The sequence below is a fragment of the Somniosus microcephalus genome, chromosome 6, assembly GCF_052327205.1.
Source record: "Somniosus microcephalus isolate GS21.2 chromosome 6, FLI_Smic_1.0, whole genome shotgun sequence".
NCBI lineage: Eukaryota > Metazoa > Chordata > Chondrichthyes > Squaliformes > Somniosidae > Somniosus > Somniosus microcephalus.
Genome location: NC_140992.1, coordinates 136,005,458 through 136,017,510, shown reverse-complemented (window position 1 = coordinate 136,017,510; position 12,053 = coordinate 136,005,458). Strand labels below are relative to the sequence as shown.

At 48.1% G+C, this 12,053-nt stretch overlaps 1 protein-coding gene across 1 annotated transcript in view; it reads right to left on the bottom strand.

Annotated features, from left to right (window-relative positions):
* thap4 (THAP domain containing 4) overlaps positions 1-12,053 on the bottom strand; it is a 410,225-nt gene that overhangs the window by 32,534 nt on the left and 365,638 nt on the right. The gene's annotated exons all lie outside the window — the stretch shown is intronic.

Below are 12,053 nucleotides of genomic sequence, written 5' to 3'. Positions count from 1 at the left end.
AAGTATATCCTTCCTTTAATAATTCTAACAGGACTAGACAGACTAGATGCAGGAAGGAGGTTCCCGATGGCAGGGGAGTCAGCACGGTGGCATAGTGGTTAGCACTGTTGCCTCACAGCGCCAGGGACCCGGGTTCGAATCCGGCCTCGGGTGACTGTCTGTGTGGAGTTTGCACATTCGCCCCGTGTTTGCGTGGGTTTCCTCCGGGTGCTCCGGTTTCCTCCCACAGTCCAAAGATGTGCAGGTTAGGTTGATTGGCTATGATAAATTGACCCTTAGTGTTAGGGGGATTAAATACGTGGGGTTACGGGGATAGGGTGGGATATGTGTCGGTGCAGGCTCGATGGGCCGAAATGGCCTCTATCTGCACTGTGGGGTTTCTGTGATTCTGTGAACTAGGGGTCACAGTCTAAGGATAAGGGTAAGCCATTTAGGACTGAGATAAGGAGGAATTTCTTCACCGAGAGAGTGGTGAACCTGTGGAATTCTCTACCACAGAAGACAGTTGAGGCCAAATCATCATTAAATATATTCAAGGAGTTAGATATATTTCTTAAGGCTAAGGGGATCAAGGGATATGGGGAGAAAGCAGGGACAGGGTACTGAATTTGGATGATCAGCCATGATCGCATTGAATGGCCTACTCCTGCTCCTATCTTCTATGTTTAGCCAGTTCTGCCCTCATGCCATTGCAATTGCTTTTGTTTAAGATCAGGACACTGGTTTGAGATACAACTTTCTCGCCCTCCAACTGAATTTGAAATTCAACCATGCTACGATCACTCTTTCCTAGAGGATCCTTTACTATGAGATCATGTAATAATTCTGTCTCATTACACAGTACCAGATCCAAGATAGCCTGCTCCCTGGTTGGTTCTATTACATACTGTTCTAGGAAACCATCCCGGATACACTTTATGAACTCCTCAAGGCTACCATGGCCAATTTGATTTGTCCAATCAATATGGAGATTAAAATCACCCATGATTATTACTGTACCTTTTTTACAGGCCTCCATTATTTGTTGATTTATACTCTGTCCAACAGTATTGCTACTGTTTGGGGGTCTGTAGACTACGTCCACCAGAGAATTTTTCCCCATATTATTTTTTATCTCCACCCAAACCGATTCTACATCTTGATCTCCTGAGCCAATAGCACTTCTCACCACTGCACTGATCCCATCCTTTACCAACAAAGCCACCCCACCTCCCTTTCCTTTCTATCTATCCTTGAGTGAGAACATGTTGCATAGTTAAGATAGCACTCAAGGGCCATCCTGTCAACTGAAGGATCTGCAAGTCACTGTACCACATCTGGCCATCCACATGCAACACTCAAATCGCCTCCATCAACATTTAAAAAATCTGATCAAAGAGTCATAGATGAGGAAAAACCTTTTGGACCATTGAGCTCACCCTTGTGGGTTTTCAATTCACTCTGCCTAGCATTCACATGCATCTCGAGTTTAAGTTCCTCAATTCTACTATCAAGTGTCAGCTTATCTTACCTGGTAGCACCCTCACTTTGGAGTTCTAAACCCACTATGAACTTGAACACGTAATCTAGGTTAAACTATCAATGCAGTACTGCGGGAGCCCTGTGCTGTTAGAGGTGCCATCTTTAGAATGATACATTAAACTGAGGACCATCTGTCTGCTCAAGTACATGTAAAAGAAACCATGGCAGTATTTAACAAGGGCAACTTGCATTTATATAGCACCTTTAATGTAGAAAAATGGCCCAAGGTGCTTCACAGAGGCATAAGGAAAACAGACACTGAGCCAAAGATGGAGATATTTGGAGGAAGTGACCAAACGCTGGGTGGAAGAGATGAGTTTTAAAGAGGGGCTTAAAAGTGGAGGGAATTCCAGAGAGTGGGGCCTAAGCAGCAGGTGGGGAAAAAGGGGGTTTGGGGACACAGAGGCTAGAGTTAGAGCAACGGAGAGTGGGGATGGAGGGGCTGGAGGAGGTTACAGAGATAAGGAGGGGTGAGGCCAAGGGTTTAAATACATGGATAAGCATTTTAACTTTCATTGAGGGATCAGGACCCAATATAAGTCAACAAGGACAGCAATAAGCTGCACTTGCAGTGAGATAGGATACAGTCATCAGATCTTTGGCTCAGCTGATGATTATGAAGAGTGGAGGGTGGTAGGCTGGCCAGCAGAGTATTGGAGTATTTGAGGCTGCAAGTGACAAAGGCATGAATAAAGGATTCAGCATTAGATGAGTTGAGGAAGGGGCAGAATGTTATCGAGACGGAAGTCTTTGTGATAAAGAGGATACGGAGTTGGAAGCCCAGCTCAGGGTCAAAGTTGCCAACAGTGTGGTTAACCCGGAGAAAGTTTCCAGGGAGGGTGATGGAGGCAGGGGGAGGGACAGGGACAGGGGCGAAGATGATGGCTTCAGTCTTCCAATATTTCTCTAGAAAATTATGGCACATCCAAGATTGGATGTTGGTCAAGCAGTTTAACAGCGCAGAGACAGCAGAGGGGTTGCGAGAAGTGGTGAGGAAGTAGGGCTGGGTGTCCTCGCCATACATGTGCACATTAACCTCATGTCTGTGGATAATATTGTCAATGGGCAGTATGTAGATGAAGAGGAAATGGGCAAAGGCTGAATCATTGGGACACTCCTGAGGTGATGGTGTTGATGTGTGAATAGATGCCGCTGCTAGAGCTATTTGGCTACAATCGGATAAGTAAAAGTGGAACCAAGCGAGGGCAGTTCCTCTGACCTGGACAACAGAGGAGAGGTGTTGGAGGATGACCATGTCAACGGCTGTATAGAACAAAGGAGGACAAGGTGACATAATGCACCAGTCACACACAGCATCATTACCAACTTTGGTTAGGGCTGTTTTGGTGCAGTGGGAGGGGCAGAACCCTGATTGGAGGGATTCAAACAATGAGTGGCAGGAGAAATGATACAGGTCTGCGAGGTGATAATACATACAGGAATTTTGAAAAGTAGAGGTTGGAGATGGGACCGTAGTTTGGGAGGACAAGAGGGGTTGAGGGTAGGATTCTCAGAAGAATTTTGAAAGGGACAGGGGCAGGAGCCGAGAAGAATGAACCATTTACAATATCAGCTAGTAGGGGGACCAGGAAGAGTATTTAGAGAGAGGTGCATGCTGTTCTGGTGTACTGGCCAAAGTTCCTCTCAATCAGTACTACCAAAAACTGATATCTGATCATTCATTCATTCACTCACTTGCTGCTTTTGGGACCTTGCTGTGACTGACTACCCACTTCAAATGTAATCCACTAGTTGTAAAGCATATTGTTACATCCTCAGAATGTGATAGTGTTATATAACTGCAAAATCTAAACATTCTGAATCACCTTACCTATGCCACTTAATACTTTATACACCTCAACCAGGTCTCCTTATAACCTGCTTCTCGCCAGATTATAATGCTTAAACGTCTCTAATCTATCCTCATAGCTCATCCCTTTCTATTTGGATCATTCATACAGCTTTCTCTGTATCCCATCCAATGCATGTCTGTGACTTTTGAAGTGTAGATAAAACATTTATCTATAACAGGCAAGATCAATTCTGGAAAATCAAATCCAGTTAGTCAAAATTCCAAACATCAAACCACACATTCCATGAAGCTTGCAGGTTCAGTTCCCCATGTTCGGGTTAACTGATCTCAAATGGGATGCGGCTGTGGGGTCACAATTAATCCAAAGCGCCCTAGGCTTTGGGCCATGGGGAAGGGAAGAGACCCCCTGAGAAATATGCATACATTATTGTTGGATGAGGGAAAGGTCATGCTTGTAAAATCCTCCATGGTTAAATAACCTGCCCATACTCCGGACTAGGTTAGGCATAAAGAACGGTTACTCAAGGGAGGTACTAGCACCTATGGATTGAAACACCAGTAAGAATCAGCACCTTCAAGATAGCATGGGGAGAAAACTGAATTTTCAGAACTCAACCTTTGTTTTAGTACAGTTAAGGTAAAGAGGTGTGAGGTGTATGGGTTACTTTTGCTTTGATCAAGGTAAAAGAGGTCAGTGAGGAGAATAAGCTTATTTTTTTAATAAAACACACAACGACCCCTTTGTCAGCAGAGGTTCGATGCAGAGTAAAGCTCACTCTGCATTGCCCTAACTCCATGGTCAAGCAGGAGTTAAGTACTGCTCCATCGATACTCCTGAATCCCAACCTCAGAAGTGCTCCTCAAACTGTACTCGCGACATTCCAGAGGCCCTCTGAACTGAAACTGCCAATTTTGTGCCAGTCTGTGCTGAACAGGTAATTTGTACACACAAGGAGCAGAACGGAGATTGCTCCAAACCCATTTAATTAAGGACCCTTCCGTGGCAGAGCCTGGGCTATACTTGAATCCACAAAGGTGAAAGGACAAATGCGCTGAAATTGGTAGAAACAAAAGTGTTCTTGAATACAATACCTGCTTCTAATTATAGTGCAGGGTTCCAGTATGTTAGTGAGGAAGAGAAGTCAGAGTTAACGTAACTGATATGAAAGTTTATAGCGCCATCTGATCCTCACAGGGTTAACCATTGAGGTTGTGTGAAATGTGCAAAGAAATTGGTGATAAGAGAATGGTGAGAACAGTCTCTTGCTGTGACATGTTAAGTAGGGTGTGCGTGCTTAACATAAATCCCTCCCTAAAAGGAAGGATTAATTTCTGTCTGGTTGGCTGCATCTCACATTTTGTTTAAAACACAGTGGGGGAGAAATTCAGTTGTTAGCGCCACCCATTAGCGCCTTAAGAGGGCGATAAGTGGGGCGCGATGCGGCTAGCGCCCGGGCGCGGCGAGACCTGCACCTCTCGCGAAATTGAGCGGGCATTTAGCGGCGGCGCAAAACCGCAACGCCTGCTCAGCTGCACGCGCAGATCCTGACATCATTTCATGGTGCAACGCCCTTGGGGCGCCCCGAACCGGAACTTCAGTGGCGCCCCCCTCCTTTCCGCCTGGCGCTCCCAGCGACTGGTTGACTGGAACGGTTCCCAGTCGCTGTGGGGGCGCTATTTAAAGGGGGCTCTTCCTGGCTTCTTTGTGGTAGCCATTTTTGGACCACTCCTTCTGTGAGAGAGAGAGAGATTTGCAGAGAGACAAAGGGAGAGAGCTTTCTGCATTGAGTCAGCGCTCGCACAGGTACTTCTGGCTTCGGCCCAGAACTTTGTAGTTGGTTTGCTTTTTCGCTGGCATAACCTTGAGTGGCCACATACTATGGGGGCTGCACTGGGTGGAAACGTTAGGTTTCTCCATTGCATTGAGAGGGCTCAGAGACGCCGAGAGAGAGTGCCAATCATGGCCAGACGGAGGAGGGCCAACAGGCGTCTGCACAGGAGACTTTACCCTCCCAGGGTATTCTGCCAACAGTTCTCATACCTCAACATGTCTGAGGAGCAGTGTTTCCGGAGGCTGCGATTCAGCAGGGAGGTGGTCACTGAGCTCTGCCACCTGCTTCAGCCAGATCTGCAGCCTCAACTGAGGAGCAGGACGTCTCTGTTGGTGGCAGTGAAGGTGACGGTGGCTCTCAACTTCTATGCCACCGGCTCCTTCCAATCCGCTACTGGGGACATTGCCAATGTCTCCCAGTTCGCGGTGCATTGCTGCATCCGCCAAGTCACGAATGCCCTCTTTAAAAGGAGACGTCGGTACATTTCCTTCCCCATGACCCTGGACAAGCAGCAAGAGCGTGCAATGGGATTTACAAGAATTGTGGAAATATAAAATATCCTGTATAGTTTTGTGTCAATTTCGCAAAGCATGATGGACTAGTTGACATGGGTTAAAAGTTCAAGTATTGAAATAGCTGATGCAAGACTGTTGGAACACAGCCAGAACAGAATGTGCTAAGTACCAAAGCCGCTCCCAAGGTACAGCCTGTAGATAAAAGGAACTGAAGAATGTAAGAAGAACAGGAGTAAGTCTGTGGTGACAGATGTCTTTGTGTATGTAGCAATGATTAACTGTGTGTACGTACAGGAATGTGATACGATGTTCTAGTCATTGTTCTTGTGCATGAAACGGTTTGATGTATGATAATGATATGTCAATCAGGAGTTGTTTGTTACACTGTATAAATATAGAGTCCGAAAGAGTGCTCATTGAAGTTGTTGCCTCAGCCATTGACTGAGACACGCTTCCCTTGTGCAAGTAAAACATTAAAGTGTTACTTTTCTGACGGAACCCGGTGTCTAGAGTCTTACTCGGAGTCGAGATTTCGACAGAATAGCGGGCTTCCCCATGGTCCAGGACGCCATTGACTGCACGCATGTGGCTTTGCGGGCGCCGCAAGAGAATGCCGAGGATTACCGCAACTGGAAGGGGTTCCATTCGTTGAACGTCCAGTTGGTGTGTGACCACAGACAGCTGATACTAGCTGTCAATGCCCGCTTTCCAGGCAGCAGCCACGATGCCATCATCCTGCGCCAGACTTCTGTGGCAGACCTTTTCGAAGCCCCGGCTCACCCAGGAGGCTGGCTTCTCGGGGACAAGGGTTATCCTCTGTGCACCTGGCTGATGACCCCACTCCGTGCGCCCAGCACCCCTGCTGAAGAACGATACAATGAGGGCCATCAAGCGACCAGGAACATCATTGAGCACACAATCGGCGTGCTAAAGCAACGGTTCCGCTGTCTGGACCATTCCGGGGGAGCCCTTCAGTACTCACCTGAGCGAGTCTCCCATTTCGTTGTAGTGTGCTGCATAAACTGGCAATCCTCAGGACTCAGCCACTGCCACCAGACATTGGAACACCAGCAGAGGAGGAGGAGGAGCACCACTGCCACCAGACATTGGAACACCAGCAGAGGAGGAGGAGGAGCACCAGGACGGGAGGGAGGCACAAAGTGCAAGGGCCATCCGTCAGCAGCTTATTGCAAGTCAGTTCTAGGCCCCCTCTGAGGGAATGGCTTGTGCCATTGAAAGAACATGAATGGAATGGTTCCGCAACCCCTGAGCCGGTCAAGGCAACAAATAGTTCAAAGAGCAAACATGCACAATCTGAATAAAGACACTTCTTTATTTAACAAACTGTGTGCCCTTCCCGCATGACAAAGTAATAGAGAGAAACCCCCAAAAAAGCAGTCAGACACATAACTGGCTCTCACAACCTGGAGACAATGAACAAAAGAGTAAACAAAAAATGACCACGATCCTCGGCCTTCACTAAAAAAATTAACAGCATTTTGCCACACCTGCTACTTTTTGCCCTTTGAGGGTGATCTGCTTCGCTTGCGAGATTGGCCCCTTCCCACCCTGCAGCTCCTCTGCAATGGGACCCCAGTGGCTGCAGCAAGGCTAGGGGAAGGCTGCTGAGTGTCAGAAACTGAGTCGGCAGATGCCCTTGAGGTATGGCCTGGACCAGCTCTGGGCTTGGAGGGCCCGGCTGCTGACTGCTCCAACTCTGCATGGGCGGCAGCAGTCCTACAGGTGGTAGCAGCTGCAGTGGAGAAGTGACAGTGTTCGCAGCAGGAATGCTGCCATCCTGACAGAGGACAGCCACTCCCTGGTCGGACGACACACTGGCACTCCCATGGGGCAGCACTGCAGCATGCAGAGCAATCTGCTGAAGCACAGACTGCTGGCCTGCTGCGGCGCGGCGTGGGCCCCGGCGATTCATGCCCGATCCAGCGAGGGTGGCAGCAGTCAGCGCTCGTGTGGCCTCAATCTGCGTCTGCATCAGACCAGCCACTGACTGCATTGCACCACTAAGCACTTGCGTGGAAGCCGCCTGTGCTGCACCGAAGTCCTGCAGACTCCTTGCCAGTGCTACGCCAAAGTCCTGGACACTCCTTGCCAGTGTCTCAATGGATTCAGGCATCCTTGCCACTGCAGCCATGAGCTCAGTGTGCCTGTGCTCCGCCTGTACGCCCATTCCAACGAGGAGCCGCACCTCTTCTGCGCTCACTGTAGCAGGACTGGAGGCCAGAGTCTCCCTCCGGGGGGGAAGGCCGCCGCGCTTCCCTACCCACCACCCCCCCCCCCCACCGCGTTGCTGCAGCCCGCTGGTCCCCGGAGCTTCACCCTCCTCAGGCCCTTCCCCCCTGCTCCCCTCCAGGGAAGACGTGTCCCCATTATGGCCATGGGCTGCCTCGGCTGAGGGTGGCACTGATGGTCCGGCTTCCTCTTCCTCCTTGCCTTCAGAATCACTCACAGTGGCAGCTTGAGGGCCCGCCTCCTCACCTGGCGAATCAGCATCTGAAAGCAGGGAGGTACAAGAGTTGCTTTAGCGTGAGGACAGGGCAGCAGCGAGGGAGGCATGAGTGCTGCAATGCACTGTATTGGTTCGATAATGGCAAAGGATGCTGGTGTAAGGCACAAGTGGAAGGAGAGAGGTCAAGAAGGTGATGACCTTACCATTGCTCTCCAGAACGGGGTCAGCATCTCCAGTGGCGACGGGGCCAATCAACCGGCCTGCCATAATCCGCTGGACTCGCTGCTCCAGATTGCTGAGGTCTTGAAGGTGAGGCCGGCCTCCCCCGGTCCGTTGCTCCTGTCTCCTGTTATGGGCCAGCTTGCCCTGCAAGAGAAAGGACGGGCTCTGAGTACAGTGTGAAGCCCTGATCTTGGCTGCACTGCCTCCCATGGTGGAATAGTCCTTACAGTGTGAAGCCCTGATCTTGGCTGCACTGCCTCCCATGGTGGAATAGCCCTTACAGTGTGAAGCCCTGATCTTGGCTGTACTGCCTCCCATGGTCGATTAGCCCTTATAGTGTGTAAAGTGCTGAATGTGCGTGAGAGTTTCATGAAAGGCCCATAGGTGTTGGATGAGGGCTTGGCATTGGGGCTTTCAGGATCCTTTGGCCATAAAGTGAGGTGGACATGCAGGGATGAGGAGGATACTGAAAAGGGTACTCACCCTGATGACCCGAGTGAGGTCGTTGAACAACTTCCTGCATTGCACAGGGGTCCTAGGCACCATGCTGCTGGAGGTCACTCTGTGAGCCACCTCCCTCCAAGCTTTGCGATAGTCGTTGGGCAGAGGCCTCCTGCCACTGTCCGGAAACAGGATAGATTGCCTGCGCTCCACTGCGCCAAACAGAACCTCCAGGGCCCCCTCACTGAACCGCTGTCCTCGCTCCCTGGCCCTCTCCATGGTCCTAGGCGTTAGAATGTGGCAGCAGGTCTGTCCAGGCCAAGAATCAGGGCTCCGAAGCGCAGGGTGTGGCTGCAATCCAAGATCGACCCTCCCCATTAACAGCTGACCGGCGCCAGCGTGTCTGCGTGCAATCGCTAACTGGCCGCACCTGCGCTGCACCCGCCCTCGGTGGTAGCGCCTCGCTTCTCCGGCTTAGTGCCTTAAGACAGTCGTGCAGTGCCTGTTTTAGCGCTCCAATCACCTCCTGGGGCGAAGCAGGTCAATTTAGCAGTAGGTGGCGATAATTTGCGCCGGGCGCTAAATTTCGCACCCGCTCGAGTGTAACGCCCCAAACGTGGTGATACTGAATTTCTCCCCCAGTTTCTTTGAGTCAGATGCCCAGAGGTTATTCTGGCATCCAGCTTGTTATATCTTGACATTCAAAGCTGAAGCAAAAGGCAGAAATTATTAATAATGTCGTATCTATATAACAAAAAAAGATTCTGTTTGTATGGATGTCCATTTCCAAAAACCTCGCTGATGATCATAATAGCCATGATAAAATTAAGAAAAAGAAACTTATTCCATGCTTCTGGGTGCATTGTTTCGATAAATGAATTCTTGCCAATAATGGTGATGCAATAATGCAGAACAGAGCAGTCAAATACTAGGGAACTGTTTGGAGATTATGATCAGCAATGATAACACAGATTGCAAAGTCATTTACAGGAATTATTTTGTCACTTTATTTTTTCAGAGGGATATCCAAACAGGTTCAATGTTTAAACCCAAAAGAAACAGATCTCACTCACAATAGGTGACATTTGCCACGTCTGACCCGGTGTGTTTAGTGCAAGCTGCTTCTCCCGTGTTTCTGAGATTCAATGTAATGGTCCAAGTGAGATGGGGAGGGCAAATGACAAGACTGACAACGTGTGCTTATTATGAGCAGCCCTGACATTTGTGGACTGACATTTCTGTACTATTCAGCCTAGGGCAATCCAAGAGCAATTACAGAAAGGATTAGGTGCTGGGGTTTGGACTGGAAAATTCTGTTTTTGAATGCGCTGCCAGAATATTTGAAGATGTAAACCTGTCACTAAAGAAGTCACTTTAAGAGTTGGCGCTGGTGGTGGGAGTCTCGCTTGCTGGCAACGCACATCAGAAATTTGGTCACATGCTACTCACGAGCTTCTGACTGTTAAAATTAATGGCCAGAAAACCATGGGCTTTAATCTGTGATCCGATGGCGTGAACTTGTAAAATTACCCCTTAAACGTCTGCATTTTATAAAAATTAAAAAGAATTGTTGTCTTTTTAAAAATAGCTTAAAACAGCAATATAGCATTAGAAATGGTATCAATAGCTCTGTCTGAGGAATGTCTTTCTAAACCCTCTTTTGTCCTAGATTTTGATGATATACCAGTGTAATGATATCAGCAAATAGAGATGGTATTTGCCTGTTTGATTATGATGCCTTACCAGCATGTTTGCATGTATTGATTTCTTTGTGGGTTCAATGACGAGACATTTATGAAAGAGAATGTCTTTTAATCTAAAGTCTGTTCAACTCTTTATACAGCATTTACAGGAGACATCATGCTAGTGATGCATCTAGAACGAAACCGAAACTAAACTCAACTGCCTTGCTTGTCTCTGTCACATGCCCTCTGCTGGTCAGGCACAAGCAATCAATACATGCAAACATGCTGGTAAGGCATCATAATCAAACAGGCAAATACCATCTCTATTTGCTGAAATACATACCAGTTCATGCCCCATTCCAGGTTAAGCACATCATATAGCTGACACTTCGACAGTGCAGCACTCCCTCAATACTGCAGTGGAGGTGTCGTCTTTCGGATGAGACAATAAATCAATGCCCTATCTGCTAGCTCAGGTGGACATAAATGATCCCATGCCACTATTCGAAAAACAGTAGGACAGCTCTTCCGGTGTCCTGACCAACAACGATCACTCAACTGACACCTCCAAAAACAGATTAACTGATCATTTCTCTCATTTGCAACTTGGTTGCCATGGAAACTGTACCTTTCCTTTTTTTAAAAAAAGCTGAAAGCAGCCCTGAAAAGAATAGATTAACCCACTGAGGATTAATTCAGTTCTTACTTCAGTATTTTTACCTGCATTCTTTTTGCTTCTGTAAATCACTCATTTTAAATAAACCTGATCAGTAGTTTAGCCTGTACATAGTAGGCTATTGGGATACCTTCTCAATTGATGAGCAGCATTGGGTACCCTACGTGTTCTCCATAGAGCAATTCATTGGAATTGGGTTGTTAGTCCTGGGAGGTTACATTTTTGCAACCCCCCACTCTCTATATTTTTGGCTTGCCCCGTCTGAAACTACTCTCAGATGAGCCCAGCTTTGTGTGTTAGAGCCAGAGTGAACATGCCAGTGAGTGAGAAAGCAAAGGAAAGAGGGGCAAATAAGAAACTGACAGAGAATAAAAGACACAGATCTCAGTTCAGTGAAAACATGACCTACTTCAAGCCATTAACGCAAGAAAAAGGTGTTGGGGGCAACCCAAAATAACAGCCATGTCTTAAGATGTGGTGACAATGAGAGACTATTGGGTGAATTTTCTGCAGCAAAACAAGACAGTGGAAGGACCTACACAAGTCAACTTGTGATATGGTAATAAGCACCTAGGTATTCTAGTTCAACACTGTGCAGCAAGCTTACTCATCTCCACCTGCTTAATCCAGCCCCTTGTGTGTTTGAGCCCTCATTGGGTGGACTTTGGCAAAGAAGCAGGGGCACAATGAGGCTGACTCCCCCTAAAGGGTGGTGAGCAATGGGTCAGCGTAGGCTGGAATCCACCCGACAGCAACCCATTTCCTCTTGTTGCCACAAATCCATCTCCGTTTGATTCTGAATCTTGCACCTGGGCCAAAGGCTTGGCTCTTGCCAACCTGCAACTAACTTTTCTGAGCTGTGTCCTTGTGGGGAGAGAATG